We start from the raw sequence: 15,848 nt of genomic DNA, 5'->3' as shown, positions 1-15,848 counted from the left end.
GTGGATGGCTGGGGGTTTGTTGTTGTGGTTCTCCTCCTGGGAGTGGATGGCTGGAGGTTTGTTGTTGTGGTTTTCCTCCTGGGATTGGATGGCTGGGGGTTTGTTGTTGTGGTTCTCCTCCTGGGAGTGGATGGCTGGGTGTTTGTTGTGGTTCTCCTCCTGGGAGTGGATGGCTGGGGGTTTGTTGTTGTGGTTCTCCTCCTGGGAGTGGATGGCTGGGGGTTTGTTGTTGTGGTTCTCCTCCTGGGAGTGGATGGCTGGGGGTTTGTTGTTGTGGTTCTCCTCCTGGGAGTGGATGGCTGGAGGTTTGTTGTTGTTGTTCTCTTCCTAGGAGTGGATGTCTGGGGGTTTGTTGTTGTTGTTCTCTTCCTGGCAGTGGATGGCTGGGTGTTTGTTGTTGTGGTTCTCCTCCTGGGAGTGGATGGCTGGGGGTTTGTTGTTGTTGTTCTCTTCCTAGGAGTGGATTGCTGGAGGTTTGTTGTAGTTCTCCTCCTGGGAGTGGATGGCTGGAGGTTTGTTGTTGTTGTTCTCTTCCTGGCAGTGGATGGCTGGGTGTTTGTTGTGGTTCTCCTCCTGGGAGTGGATTGCTGGAGGTTTGTTGTAGTTCTCCTCTTGGGAGTGGATGGCTGGAGGTTTGTTGTTGTGGTTCTCCTCCTGGGAGTGGATGGCTGGAGGTTTGTTGTTGTGGTTCTCCTCCTGGGAGTGGATGGCTGGGGGTTTGTTGTTGTGGTTCTCCTCCTGGGAGTGGATGGCTGGGTGTTTGTTGTCGTAGGTCTCCTCCTGGGAGTGGATGGCTGGGGGTTTGTTGTTGTGGTTCTCCTCCTGGGAGTGGATGGCTGGGGGTTTGTTGTTGTGGTTCTCCTCCTGGGAGTGGATGGCTGGGGATTTGTTGTTGTGGTTTTCCTCCTGGGAGTGGATGGCTGGGGGTTTGTTGTTGTGGTTCTCCTCCTGGGAGTGGATGGCTGGGGGTTTGTTGTTGTGGTTCTCCTCCTGGGAGTGGATGGCTGGGGGTTTGTTGTTGTGGTTCTCCTCCTGGGAGTGGATTGCTGGGGGTTTGTTGTTGTGGTTCTCCTCCTGGGAGTGGATGGCTGGGGGTTTGTTGTTGTGGTTCTCCTCCTGGGAGTGGATGGCTGGAGGTTTGTTGTTGTGGTCCTCCTCCTGGGAGTGGATGTCTGGAGGTTTGTTGTTGTGGTTCTCCTCCTGGGAGTGAATGGTTGGGGGTTTGTTGTTGTGGTTCTCCTCCTGGGAGTGGATGGCTGGGTGTTTGTTGTTGTAGTTCTCCTCCTGGGAGTGGATGGTTGGGGGTTTGTTGTTGTGGTTCTCCTCCTGGCAGTGGATGGCTGGGGGTCATATTACCAGGGTTACAGGTTCTGTTCATTCTATTTACCAGTCATATTACCAAGGTTACAGGTTCTATTAATTCTATTTACCAGTCATATTACCAGGGTTAGAGGTTCTATTCATTCTATTTACCAGTCATATTACCAGGGTTACAGGTTCTATTCATTCTATTTACCAGTCATATTACCAGGGTTACAGGTTCTATTCATTCTATTTACCAGTCATATTACCAGGGTTAGAGGTTCTATTCATTCTATTTACCAGTCATATTACCGTGGTTACAGGTTCTATTCATTCTATTTACCAGTCATATTACCAGGGTTACAGGTTCTATTCATTCTATTTACCAGTCATATTACCAGGGTTAGAGGTTCTATTCATTCTATTTACCAGTCATATTACCATGGTTAGAGGTTCTATTCATTCTATTTACCAGGGTTAGAGGTTCTATTCATTCTATTTACCAGTCATATTACCAGGGTTAGAGGTTCTATTCATTCTATTTACCAGGGTTAGAGGTTCTATTCATGCTATTTACCAGTCATATTACCAGGGTTACAGGTTCTATTCATTCTATTTACCAGTCATATTACCAGGGTTAGAGGTTCTATTCATTATATTTACCAGTCATATTACCAGGGTTACAGGTTCTATTCATTCTATTTACCAGTCATATTACCAGGGTTACAGGTTCTATTCATTCTATTTACCAGTCATATTACCATGGTTAGAGGTTCTATTCATTCTATTTACCAGGGTTAGAGGTTCTATTCATTCTATTTACCAGTCATATTACCAGGGTTACAGGTTCTATTCATTCTATTTACCAGGGTTACAGGTTCTATTCATTCTATTTACCAGTCATATTACCAGGGTTACAGGTTCTATTCATTCTATTTACCAGTCACATTACCTGGGTTCGAGGTTCTATTCCTTCTATTTACCAGTCATATTACCAGGGTTACAGGTTCTATTCATGCTATTTACCAGTCATATTACCAGGGTTAGAGGTTCTATTCATTCTATTCACCAGTCATATTACCAGGGTTACAGGTTCTATTCATTCTATTTACCAGTCACATTACCTGGGTTCGAGGTTCTATTCCTTCTATTTACCAGTCATATTACCAGGGTTACAGGTTCTATTCATTCTATTTACCAGTCACATTACCTGGGTTCGAGGTTCTATTCCTTCTATTTACCAGTCATATTACCAGGGTTACAGGTTCTATTCATTCTATTTACCAGTCATATTCCCAGGGTTAGAGGTTCTATTCATTCGCTTTACCAGTCATATTACCAGGGTTACAGGTTCTATTCATGCTATTTACCAGTCATATTACCAGGGTTACAGGTTCTATTCATTCTATTTACCAGGGTTACAGGTTCTATTCATTCTATTTACCAGGGTTAGAGGTTCTCTTCATTCTATTTACCAGGGTTACAGGTTCTATTCATTCTATTTACCAGTCATATTACCAGGGTTAGAGGTTCTATTCATTATATTTACCAGTCATATTACCAGGGTTACAAGTTATATTCATTCTATTTACCAGTGATATTACCAGGGTTAGAGGTTCTATTCATTCTATTTACCAGTCATATTACCAGGGTTAGAGGTTCTATTCATTCTATTTACCAGTGATATTACCAGGGTTACAAGTTGTATTAATTCTATTTACCAGTCACATTACCAGGGTTAGAGGTTCTATTCACTCTATTTACCAGTCATATTACCAGGGTTACAGGTTCTATTCATTCTATTTACCAGTCACATTACCTGGGTTCGAGGTTCTATTCATGATATTTACCAGTCATATTACCAGGATTACAGGTTCTATTCATTCTATTTACCAGTGATATTACCAGTGTTACAAGTTGTATTAATTCTATTTACCAGTCACATTACCAGGGTTAGAGGTTCTATTCATTCTATTTACCAGTCATTTTACCAGGGTTACAGGTTCTATTCATTCTATTTACCAGTCATATTACCAGGATTACAGGTTCTATTCATTCTATTTACCAGTCATATTACCAGGGTTACAGGTTCTATTCATTCTATTTACCAGTCATATTACCAGGATTACAGGTTCTATTCATTCTATTTACCAGTCATATTACCAGGGTTACAGGTTATATTCATTCTATTTACCAGTCACATTACCTGGGTTCGAGGTTCTATTCATGATATTTACCAGTCATATTACCAGGATTACAGGTTCTATTCATTCTATTTACCAGGGTTACAGGTTCTATTCATTATATTTACCAGTCATATTACCAGGGTTACAGGTTATATTCATTCTATTTACCAGTCAAATTACCAGGGTTACAGGTTCTATTCATTCTATTTACCAGTCATATTACCAGGGTTAGAGGTTCTATTCATTCTATTTACCAGTCATATTACCAGGATTAGAGGTTCTATTAATTCTATTTACCAGGATTACAGGTTCTATTCATTCTATTTACCAGGGTTAGAGGTTCTATTCATTCTATTTACCAGTCATATTACCAGGGTTAGAGGTTCTATTCATTCTATTTACCAGGGTTAGAGGTTCTATTCATTCTATTTACCAGGGTTAGAGGTTCTATTCATTCTATTTACCAGGATTACAGGTTCTATTCATTCTATTTACCAGGGTTAGAGGTTCTATTCATTCTATTTACCAGTCATATTACCAGGGTTACAGGTCTATTCATTATATTTACCAGTCATATTACCAGGGTTACAGGTTCTATTCATTCTATTTATCAGGGTTAGGTTCTATTCATTCTATTTACCCGTCATATTACCAGGGTTACAGGTTCTATTCATTATATTTACCAGTCATATTACCAGGGTTACGGGTTCTATTCATTCTATTTATCAGTCATATTACCAGGGTTACAGGTTCCAAACCTGTTCTATTCATTCTATGTACCAGTCATATTACCAGGGTTAGAGGTTTCAAGCCTGTTCTATTCATTATATTTCTATGGTCTTACTGGTGGTCTGCTACTAAACTAGAATACTAGTGGACAGTTTTTAAACTAGAATACTCGTAGTCAGTTACTAATCTAGAATACTAGAGGTCAGTTTTTAAACTAGAATACTCGTGGTCAGTTACTAATCTAGAATACTAGTGGTCAGTTACTAAACTAGAATACTACTGATCAGTTACTAAACTAGTATACTAGTGGTTAGTTACTATACTAGAATACTAGTGGTCAGTTACTAAACTAGAACACTAGTGGTCAGTTACTAAAGTAGAATACTAGTGGTCAGTTTTTAAACTAGAATACTAGTGGTCAGTTTTTAAACTAGAATACTACTGGTCAGTTTTTAAACTAGAATACTAGTGGTCAGTTTTTAAACTAGAATACTAGTGGTCAGTTACTAAACTAGAATACTACTGATCAGTTACTAAACTAGTATACTAGTGGTTAGTTACTATACTAGAATACTAGTGGTCAGTTACTAAACTAGAATACTAGTGGTCAGTTACTAAACTAGAATACTACTGGTCAGTTATTAAACTAGAATACTACTGGTCAGTTACTACTGCTCTGTTCTGTTCTGTTCTCTACTGCTCTGTTCTGTTCTCTACTGCTCTGTTCTGTTCTCTACTGCTCTGTTCTGTTCTATTCTGTTCTCTACTATTCTATTCTCTACTGCTCTGTTCTGTTCTCTACTGCTCTGTTCTGTTCTCTACTGCTCTGTTCTGTTCTCTACTATTCTGTTCTCTACTGCTCTGTTCTGTTCTCTACTGCTCTGTTCTGTTCTATTCTGTTCTCTACTATTCTTTTCTCTACTGCTCTGTTCTTTTCTCTACTGCTCTGTTCTGTTCTCTACTGCTCTGTTCTGTTCTCTACTGCTCTGTTCTGTTCTCTACTGCTCTGTTCCGTTCTCTACTGTTCTGTTCTCTACTGTTCTGTTCTCTACTGCTCTGTTCTGTTCTCTACTGCTCTGTTCTGTTCTTTACTGCTCTGTTCTCTACTGCTCTGTTCTGTTCTTTACTGCTCTGTTCTGTTCTGTACTGTTCTGTTCTCTACTGCTCTGCTCTGTTCTGCTCTGGTCTTTACTGCTCTGTTCTGTTCTTTACTGCTCTGTTCTCTACTGCTCTGTTCTGTTCTTTACTGCTCTGTTCTGTTCTGTACTGTTCTGTTCTCTACTGCTCTGCTCTGTTCTGCTCTGGTCTTTACTGCTCTGTTCTGTTCTTTACTGCTCTGTTCTCTACTGCTCTGTTCTGGTCTTTACTGCTCTGTTCTGTTCTTTACTGCTCTGTTCTCTACTGCTCTGTTCTGTTCTTTACTGCTCTGTTCTGTTCTCTACTGTTCTGTTCTCTACTGCTCTGTTCTGTTCTTTACTGCTCTGCTCTGTTCTGCTCTGGTCTTTACTGCTCTGTTCTGTTCTTTACTGCTCTGTTCTGCTCTGTTCTGTTCTTTACTGCGCTGTTCTGCTCTGTTCTGCTCTGTTCTCTACTGCTCTGTTCTGTTCTTTACTGTTCTGTTCTCTACTGTTCTGTTCTGTTCTTTACTGCTCTGTTCTGCTCTGTACTGTTCTCTTCTGCTCTGCTCTGTTCTGCTCTGTTCTTTACTGCTCTGCTCTTTTCTGGTCTTATTTGTTCTGCTCTGTTCTTTTCTGTTCTCCTCCATCTGAAATAGTAATGAGGGGCTGTAACTGAGGAACACAGTAACAGAGACGGGACGGGACAGTGTGGCTTACAACCCAGAGAGCGCTGTATGTGGCTGTCTGTCTGTCTGACTTTCTTTCTGGCCTTGTCTCGCTGTCTGTCTGGCTGTCTGTTTGGCTGTCTGGCTGACTTTCTTTCTGGCTAGCTGTCTGCCTGCCTGGTTGACTTCATGTCTGTCTGTCTGTCTCTCTGTCTGTCTGTTGGTCTGTTTCTCTCCTGTTTCTCTCCTGTCTCCTGTTTCCCTCCTGTTTCTCTCCTGTCTCCCGTTTCCCTCCTGTTTCTCTCCTGTCTCTTACCTGTCCCTCTCCTGTTCTCTCCTGTTTCTCTCCTGTTTATCTCCTGTCTCTCTCCTGTTCCTCTCCTGTTTCTTACCGGTTTCTCCCCTGTTTCTCTCCTGTCTCTCTCCTGTTCCTCTCCTGTCTCTTACCTGTTTCTCTCCTGTCTCTCTCCTGTTCCTCTCCTGTCTCTTACCGGTTTCTCCCCGGTTTCTCTCCTGTCTCTCTCCTGTTCCTCTCCTGTCTCTTACCGGTTTCTCCCCTGTTTCTCTCCTGTCTCTCTCCTGTTCCTCTCCTGTCTCTTACCGGTTTCTCCCCTGTTTCTCTCCTGTGTCTCTCCTGTTCCTCTCCTGTCTCTTACCGGTTTCTCCCCTGTTTCTCTCCTGTCTCTCTCCTGTTCCTCTCCTGTCTCTTACCGGTTTCTCTTCTGTTTCTCTCCTTTTTCTCCTGTTTCTCTCCTTTTTCTCTCCTGTCTCTCTCCTGTTCCTCTCCTGTTTCTCTCCTGTCTCTCTCCTGTTCCTCTCCTGTCTCTTACCTGTTTCTCTCCTGTTTCTCTCTTGTTTCTCTCCTGTCTCTTACCTGTTTCTCTCCTGTTTCTCTCCTGTTCCTCTCCTGTCTCTTACCTGTTTCTCTCCTGTTTCTCTCCTGTTTCTCTCTTGTTTCTCTCCTGTCTCTTACCTGTTTCTCTCCTGTCTCTTACCTGTTTCTCTCCTGTTTCTCTCCTGTTTCTCTGTTGTTTCTCTCCTGTCTCTTACCTGTTTCTCTCCTGTCTCTTACCTGTTTCTCTCCTGTTTCTCTCCTGTTTCTCTAATGTCCCTCTCCTGTTTCTCTCCTGTTTCTCTCCTGTCTCTCTCCTGTCTCTCTCCTGTCCCTCTCCTGTCCCTCTCCTGTTTCTCTCCTGTTTCTCTAATGTCCTCTCCTGTTTCTCTGTTGTTTCTCTCCTGTCTCTTACCTGTTTCTCTCCTGTCTCTTACCTGTTTCTCTCCTGTTTCTCTCCTGTTTCTCTCCTGTTTCTCTAATGTCCTCTCCTGTTTCTCTGTTGTTTCTCTCCTGTCTCTTACCTGTTTCTCTCCTGTCTCTTACCTGTTTCTCTCCTGTTTCTCTCCTGTTTCTCTAATGTCCCTCTCCTGTTTCTCTCCTGTTTCTCTCCTGTCTCTCTCCTGTCCCTCTCCTGTCCCTCTCCTGTTTCTCTCCTGTTTCTCTAATGTCCCTCTCCTGTTTCTCTCCTGTTTCTCTCCGGTTTCTCTCCTGTCCCTCTCCTGTCCCTCTCCTGTCCCTCTCCTGTTTCTCTCATGTCCCTCTCCTGTCTCTCTCCTGTTTTTCTCATGTCTCTCTCCTGTTTCTCTCATGTCCCTCTCCCGTCTCTCTCCTGTTTCTCTCATGTCTCTCTCCTGTTTCTCTCATGTCCCTCTCATGTCTCTCTCCTGTCTCTCTCCTGTCTCTCTCCTGTTTCTCTCCTGTTTCTCTCATGTCCCTCTCATGTCCCTCTCCTGTCCCTCTCCTGTTTCCCTCCTGTTTATCTCCTGTTTCTCTCCTGTTTCTCTCCTGTTTCTCGCCTGTTTCTCTCCTGTCTCTTACCTGTTTCTCTCCTGTTTCTCTCCTGTTTCTCTAATGTACTCTCCTGTTTCTCTCCTGTGTCTCTCCTGTCTCCTGTTTCTCTCCCGTCCCTCTCCTGTTTCTAGCTTGTTTCTCTCCTGTTTCTCTCTTGTTTCTCTCATGTCCCTCTCCTGTTTCTCTCCTGTCCCTCTCCTGTTTCTCTCCTGTTTCTCTCCTGTTTCTCTAATGTCCTCTCCTGTTTCTCTCCTGTTTCTCTCCTGTTTCTCTCCTGTTTCTCTAATGTCCCTCTCCTGTTTCTCTCTTGTTTCTCTCTTGTTTCTCTCTTGTTTCTCTCATGTCTCTCTCCTGTCTCTCTCCTGTCTCTCTCCTGTTTCTCTCTTGTTTCTCTCATGTCCCTCTCCTGTCTCTCTCCTGTCTCTCTCCTGTTTCTCTCTTGTTTCTCTCATGTCCCTCTCCTGTCTCTCTCCTGTCTCTCTCCTGTTTCTCTCTTGTTTCTCTCATGTCCCTCTCCTGTTTATCTATTGTTTCTCTCCTGTTTCTCTCTTGTTTCTCTCATGTCCCTCTCCTGTTTCTCTCCTGTCTCTCCCCTGTCCCTCTCCTGTTTCTCTCTTGTTTCTCTCTTGTTTCTCTCTTGTTTCTCTCATGTCTCTCTCCTGTTTCTCTCTTGTTTCTCTCATGTCCCTCTCCTGTTTATCTCTTGTTTCTCTCCTGTCTCTCTCCTCTCCCTCTCCTGTTTCTCTCTTGTTTCTCTCTTGTTTCTCTCATGTCCCTCTCCTGTTTCTCTCCTGTCTCTCTCCTGTCTCTCTCCTGTTTCTCCAATGTCCCTCTCCTGTCCCTCTCCTGTTTCTCTCATGTCCCTCTCCTGTTTCTCTCCTGTTTCTCTAATGTCCTCTCCTGTTTCTCTCCTGTTTCTCTCCTGTTTCTCTAATGTCCCTCTCCTGTCCCTCCCCTGTTTCTCTCTTGTTTCTCTCTTGTTTCTCTCTTGTTTCTCTCATGTCTCTCTCCTGTCTCTCTCCTGTCTCTCTCCTGTTTCTCTCTTGTTTCTCTCATGTCCCTCTCCTGTCTCTCTCCTGTCTCTCTCCTGTTTCTCTCTTGTTTCTCTCATGTCCCTCTCCTGTCTCTCTCCTGTCTCTCTCCTGTTTCTCTCTTGTTTCTCTCATGTCCCTCTCCTGTTTATCTATTGTTTCTCTCCTGTTTCTCTCTTGTTTCTCTCATGTCCCTCTCCTGTTTCTCTCCTGTCTCTCCCCTGTCCCTCTCCTGTTTCTCTCTTGTTTCTCTCTTGTTTCTCTCATGTCTCTCTCCTGTCTCTCTCCTGTTTCTCTCTTGTTTCTCTCATGTCCCTCTCCTGTCTCTCTCCTGTCTCTCTCCTGTCTCTCTCCTGTTTCTCTCTTGTTTCTCTCATGTCCCTCTCCTGTTTATCTCTTGTTTCTCTCCTGTTTATCTCTTGTTTCTCTCCTGTCTCTCTCCTGTCCCTCTCCTGTTTCTCTCTTGTTTCTCTCTTGTTTCTCTCATGTCCCTCTCCTGTCTCTCTCCTGTCTCTCTCCTGTTTCTCCAATGTCCCTCTTCTGTCCCTCTCCTGTTTCTCTCATGTCCCTCTCCTGTCTCTCTCCTGTCTCTCTCCTGTTTCTCTCCTGTCTCTCTCCTGTTTCTCTCATGTCCCTCTCCTGTCCCTCTCCTGTTTCTCTCCTGTTTCTCTCTTGTTTCTCTCCTGTTTCTCTCCTGTTTCTCTCTTGTTTCTCTCTTGTTTCTCTCATGTCCCTCTCCCGTTTCTCTCCTGTTTCTCTCCTGTCTCTCTCCTGTTTCTCTTATGTCTTCTCCTATTTTTCTCCTTTTCCTCTCCTTTCTCTCTCCTGTTTCTCTCCTGTCTCTCTTCTCTCTCTCTCCTGTTTCTCCAATGTCCCTCTCCTGTCTCTCTCCTGTTTCTCTCCTGTTTCTCTCCTGTCTCCTGTTTTTCTCCTGTCCCTCTCCTGTTTCTCTCCTGTTTCTCTCCTGTTTCTCTCTTGTTTCTCTCCTGTTTCCCTCCATTTGCCTCCTGTTTCTCTCCTGTTTCTCTCCTGTTTCTCTCTTGTTTCTCTCCTGTTTCCCTCCATTTCCCTCCTGTTTCTTTCATGTCCTCTCCTGTTTCTCTCCTGTTTCTCCCTTTTCTCTCCTGTTTCTCCTGTTTCTCTCCCGTTTCTCTCCTGTTTCCCTCCTGTTTCTCTCTCGTCCCTCTCATGTTTCTCTCCTGTTGCTCTCCTGTTTCTTCTGTTTCTCTCCTGTTTCTCTCCTGTTTCTCTCCTGTCCCTCTCCCTTTTCTCCCCTGTTTCTCTCCTGTCTCTTACCGGTTTCTCTCCTGTTTCTCTCCTTTTTATCCTGTTCCTCTGCTTTTTCGCTCTTGTTTCTCTCCTGTCCCTCTCCGGTTTCTCTCCTGTTTCCCCCCTGTGCCTCTCCTGTTCCTCTCCTGTTCCTCTGCTTTTTCTCTCTTGTTTCTCTCCCTCTCCTGTTTCTCTCCTTTTTCTCTCCTGTTTCTCTCCTGTCCCTCTCCCTTTTCTCCCCTGTTTCTCTCCTGTCTCTTACCGGTTTCTCTCATGTCTCTTACCTGTTTCTCTCCTGTTTCTCTCCTGTTTCTCTCCTGTCCCTCTCCTCTCCCTCTCCTGTTTCTCTCTTGTTTCTCTCATGTCCCTCTCCTGTCTCTCTCCTGTCTCTCTCCTGTTTCTCTCCTGTCTCTCTCCTGTTTCTCTCCTGTCTCTCTCCTGTCTCTCTCCTGTTTCTCTCCTGTCTCTCTCCTGTCTCTCTCCTGTTTCTCTCCTGTTTCTCTCATGTCCCTCTCATGTCCCTCTCCCGTCTCTCTCCTGCTTCTCTCCTGTCTCTCTCCTGTCTCTCTCCTGTTTCTCTCCTGTTTCTCTCCTGTTTCTCTCATGTCCCTCTCTTGTCCCTCTCCTGTTTCCCTCCTGTTTATCTCCTGTCTCTCTCCTGTTTCTCTCCTGTTTCTCTCCTGTTTCTCTAATGTACTCTCCTGTTTCTCTCCTGTGTCTCTCCTTTCTCTTGTTTCTCTCATGTCCCTCTCATGTCCCTCTCATGTCCCTCTCCTGTCCCTCTCCTGTTTCCCTCCTGTTTCTCTCCTATCTCTTACCGGTTTCTCTCATTTCTCTCCTGTTTCTCTCCTGTTTCTCTAATGTGCTCTCCTGTTTCTCTCCTGTTTCTCTCCTTTCTCTTACCTGTTTCTCTCCTGTTTCTCTCCTGTACTCTCCTGTTTCTCTCCTGTGTCTCTCCTGTCTCCTGTTTCTCTCCCGTCCCTCTCCTGTTCCTCTCCTATTTCTCTCCTGTTTCTCTAATGTCCTCTCCTGTTTCTCTCCTGTTTCTCTCCTGTTTCTCTAATGTCCCTCTCCTGTCCCTCCCCTGTTTCTCTCTTGTTTCTCTCTTGTTTCTCTCTTGTTTCTCTCATGTCCCTCTCCTGTCTCTCTCCTGTCTCTCTCCTGTCTCTCTCCTGTCTCTCTCCTGTTTCTCTCATGTCCCTCTCCTGTCTCTCTCCTGTCTCTCTCCTGTTTCTCTCTTGTTTCTCTCCTGTTTCTCTCCTGTCCCTCTCCCTTTCTCCCCTGTTTCTCTCCTGTTTCTCTCCTGTTCCTCTCATTTTTCTCTCTTGTTTCTCTCCTGTCTCCTGTTTCTCTCCTGTTCCTCTCCTGTTTCTCTCCTGTCTCCTGTTTCTCTCCTGTTCCTCTCCTGTTTCTCTCCTTTTTCTCTCCTGTTTCTCTCCTGTCCCTCTCCTTTTTCTCCCCTGTTTCTCTGTTGTCTCCTTTTTCTCTCCTGTCCCTCTTCCGTTTCTCTCCTGTTTCTCCTGTTTCTCTCCTGTTTCTCTCATGTCCCTCTCATGTCCCTCTCCTGTCTCTCTCCTGTTTCTCTCCTGTCTCTCTCCTGTCTCTCTCCTGTTTCTCTCCTGTTTCTCTCAAGTCCCTCTCATGTCCCTCTCTTGTCCCTCTCCTGTTTCCCTCCTGTTTATCTCCTGTCTCTCTCCTGTTTCTCTCCTGTTTCTCTCCTGTTTCTCTAATGTACTCTCCTGTTTCTCTCCTGTGTCTCTCCTTTCTCCTGTTTCTCTCATGTCCCTCTCATGTCCCTCTCATGTCCCTCTCCTGTCCCTCTCCTGTTTCCCTCCTGTTTCTCTCCTATCTCTTACCGGTTTCTCTCCTGTTTCTCTCATTTCTCTCCTGTTTCTCTCCTGTTTCTCTAATGTGCTCTCCTGTTTCTCTCCTGTTTCTCTCCTTTCTCTTACCTGTTTCTCTCCTGTTTCTCTCCTGTACTCTCCTGTTTCTCTCCTGTGTCTCTCCTGTCTCCTGTTTCTCTCCCGTCCCTCTCCTGTTCCTCTCCTATTTCTCTCCTGTTTCTCTAATGTCCTCTCCTGTTTCTCTCCTGTTTCTCTCCTGTTTCTCTAATGTCCCTCTCCTGTCCCTCCCCTGTTTCTCTCTTGTTTCTCTCTTGTTTCTCTCTTGTTTCTCTCATGTCCCTCTCCTGTCTCTCTCCTGTCTCTCTCCTGTCTCTCTCCTGTCTCTCTCCTGTCTCTCTCCTGTTTCTCTCATGTCCCTCTCCTGTCTCTCTCCTGTCTCTCTCCTGTTTCTCTCTTGTTTCTCTCCTGTTTCTCTCCTGTCCCTCTCCCTTTCTCCCCTGTTTCTCTCCTGTTTCTCTCCTGTTCCTCTCATTTTTCTCTCTTGTTTCTCTCCTGTCTCCTGTTTCTCTCCTGTTCCTCTCCTGTTTCTCTCCTGTCTCCTGTTTCTCTCCTGTTCCTCTCCTGTTTCTCTCCTTTTTCTCTCCTGTTTCTCTCCTGTCCCTCTCCCTTTTCTCCCCTGTTTCTCTGTTGTCTCCTTTTTCTCTCCTGTCCCTCTTCCGTTTCTCTCCTGTACTCTCCTGTTTCTCTCCTGTGTCTCTCCTGTCTCCTGTTTCTCTCCCGTCCCTCTCCTGTTCCTCTCCTATTTCTCTCCTGTTTCTCTAATGTCCTCTCCTGTTTCTCTCCTGTTTCTCTCCTGTTTCTCTAATGTCCCTCTCCTGTCCCTCCCCTGTTTCTCTCTTGTTTCTCTCTTGTTTCTCTCTTGTTTCTCTCATGTCCCTCTCCTGTCTCTCTCCTGTCTCTCTCCTGTCTCTCTCCTGTCTCTCTCCTGTCTCTCTCCTGTTTCTCTCATGTCCCTCTCCTGTCTCTCTCCTGTCTCTCTCCTGTTTCTCTCTTGTTTCTCTCCTGTTTCTCTCCTGTCCCTCTCCCTTTCTCCCCTGTTTCTCTCCTGTTTCTCTCCTGTTCCTCTCATTTTTCTCTCTTGTTTCTCTCCTGTCTCCTGTTTCTCTCCTGTTCCTCTCCTGTTTCTCTCCTGTCTCCTGTTTCTCTCCTGTTCCTCTCCTGTTTCTCTCCTTTTTCTCTCCTGTTTCTCTCCTGTCCCTCTCCTTTTTCTCCCCTGTTTCTCTGTTGTCTCCTTTTTCTCTCCTGTCCCTCTTCCGTTTCTCTCCTGTTTCTCCTGTTTCTCTCCTGTTTCTCTCATGTCCCTCTCATGTCCCTCTCCTGTCTCTCTCCTGTTTCTCTCCTGTCTCTCTCCTGTCTCTCTCCTGTTTCTCTCCTGTTTCTCTCATGTCCCTCTCATGTCCCTCTCTTGTCCCTCTCCTGTTTCCCTCCTGTTTATCTCCTGTCTCTCTCCTGTTTCTCTCCTGTTTCTCTCCTGTTTCTCTAATGTACTCTCCTGTTTCTCTCCTGTGTCTCTCCTTTCTCCTGTTTCTCTCATGTCCCTCTCATGTCCCTCTCATGTCCCTCTCCTGTCCCTCTCCTGTTTCCCTCCTGTTTCTCTCCTATCTCTTACCGGTTTCTCTCCTGTTTCTCTCATTTCTCTCCTGTTTCTCTCCTGTTTCTCTAATGTGCTCTCCTGTTTCTCTCCTGTTTCTCTCCTTTCTCTTACCTGTTTCTCTCCTGTTTCTCTCCTGTACTCTCCTGTTTCTCTCCTGTGTCTCTCCTGTCTCCTGTTTCTCTCCCGTCCCTCTCCTGTTCCTCTCCTATTTCTCTCCTGTTTCTCTAATGTCCTCTCCTGTTTCTCTCCTGTTTCTCTCCTGTTTCTCTAATGTCCCTCTCCTGTCCCTCCCCTGTTTCTCTCTTGTTTCTCTCTTGTTTCTCTCTTGTTTCTCTCATGTCCCTCTCCTGTCTCTCTCCTGTCTCTCTCCTGTCTCTCTCCTGTCTCTCTCCTGTCTCTCTCCTGTTTCTCTCATGTCCCTCTCCTGTCTCTCTCCTGTCTCTCTCCTGTTTCTCTCTTGTTTCTCTCCTGTTTCTCTCCTGTCCCTCTCCCTTTCTCCCCTGTTTCTCTCCTGTTTCTCTCCTGTTCCTCTCATTTTTCTCTCTTGTTTCTCTCCTGTCTCCTGTTTCTCTCCTGTTCCTCTCCTGTTTCTCTCCTGTCTCCTGTTTCTCTCCTGTTCCTCTCCTGTTTCTCTCCTTTTTCTCTCCTGTTTCTCTCCTGTCCCTCTCCCTTTTCTCCCCTGTTTCTCTGTTGTCTCCTTTTTCTCTCCTGTCCCTCTTCCGTTTCTCTCCTGTTTCTCCTGTTTCTCTCCTGTTTCTGTCCTGTCTCCTGTTTCTGTCCTGTCTCCTGTTTCTCTCCTGTCTCCTGTTCCTCTCCTGTCTCCTGTTCCTCTCCTGTCTCCTGTTCCTCTCCTGTCTCCTGTCCCTCTCCTGTTTCTCTCCTGTTTCTCTCCTGTCTCCTGTTCCTCTCCTGTCTCCTGTTCCTCTCCTGTCTCCCGTACCTCTCCTGTACCTCTCCGGTGCCTCTCCTGTTCCTCTCCCGTTTCTCTCCTGTTCCTCTCCTGTCCCTCTCCTGTTTCTCTCCTGTTTCTCTCCTGTCTCCTGTTCCTCTCCCGTTTCTCTCCTGTTCCTCTCCTGTTCCTCTCCTGTCCCTCTCCTGTTTCTCTCCTGTTCCTCTCCCGTTTCTCTCCTGTCCCTCTCCCGTTTCTCTCCTGTTCCTCTCCCGTTTCTCTCCTGTTCCTCTCCTGTTCCTCTCCTGTCCCTCTCCTGTTTCTCTCCTGTCTCCTGTTCCTCTGCCATTTCTCTCCTGTTTCTCTCCTGTTGCTCTCCTGTTTATTCTGTTCCTCTCCTGTTTCTCTCTTGTTTCTCTCCTGTGTCTCCCCTGTCTCCTTTTTCTCCCCCGTCCCTCTCCTGTTTCTCTCCTGTTTCTCTCCTGTGTCTCTCCTGTCTCCTGTTTCTCTCCCGTCCCTCTCCTGTTTCTCTCCTATTTCTCTCCTGTTTCTCTAATGTCCTCTCCTGTTTCTCTCCTGTTTCTCTCCTGTTTCTCTAATGTCCCTCTCCTGTCCCTCCCCTGTTTCTCTCTTGTTTCTCTCTTGTTTCTCTCTTGTTTCTCTCATGTCTCTCTCCTGTCTCTCTCCTGTCTCTCTCCTGTCTCTCTCCTGTTTCTCTCATGTCCCTCTCCTGTCTCTCTCCTGTCTCTCTCCTGTTTCTCTCTTGTTTCTCTCCTGTTTCTCTCCTGTCCCTCTCCCTTTTCTCCCCTGTTTCTCTCCTGTTTCTCTCCTGTTCCTCTCATTTTTCTCTCTTGTTTCTCTCCTGTCTCCTGTTTCTCTCCTGTTCCTCTCCTGTTTCTCTCCTGTCTCCTGTTTCTCTCCTGTTCCTCTCCTGTTTCTCTCCTTTTTCTCTCCTGTTTCTCTCCTGTCCCTCTCCTTTTTCTCCCCTGTTTCTCTCTTGTCTCTTGTTTCTCTCCTGTCCCTCTCCTTTTTCTCCCCTGTGTCTCTCCTGTTTCTCTGTTGTCTCCTTTTTCTCTCCTGTCCCTCTTCCGTTTCTCTCCTGTTTCTCCTGTTTCTCTCCTGTTTCTGTCCTGTTTCCTGTTTCTCTCCTGTCTCCTGTTTCTCTCCTGTCTCCTGTTCCTCTCCTGTCTCCTGTTCCTCTCCTGTCTCCTGTTCCTCTCCTGTCTCCTGTCCCTCTCCTGTTTCTCTCCTGTTTCTCTCCTGTCTCCTGTTCCTCTCCTGTCTCCTGTTCCTCTCCTGTCTCCTGTACCTCTCC

The 15,848-nt window shown here is 45.7% G+C and overlaps 1 protein-coding gene across 1 annotated transcript in view; it reads left to right on the top strand.

The window, feature by feature from the left end:
• Positions 1–15,848, top strand: part of si:ch211-45c16.2 (mitogen-activated protein kinase kinase kinase 13) — a 124,733-nt gene that overhangs the window by 18,508 nt on the left and 90,377 nt on the right. The gene's annotated exons all lie outside the window — the stretch shown is intronic.

This window comes from Oncorhynchus mykiss, chromosome 22 (genome assembly GCF_013265735.2).
Source record: "Oncorhynchus mykiss isolate Arlee chromosome 22, USDA_OmykA_1.1, whole genome shotgun sequence".
In the NCBI taxonomy this organism is placed as follows: Eukaryota; Metazoa; Chordata; class Actinopteri; order Salmoniformes; family Salmonidae; genus Oncorhynchus; species Oncorhynchus mykiss.
Note: the sequence above shows the minus strand (reverse complement) of the source record. Positions and strands in the feature narration are given on the sequence as shown.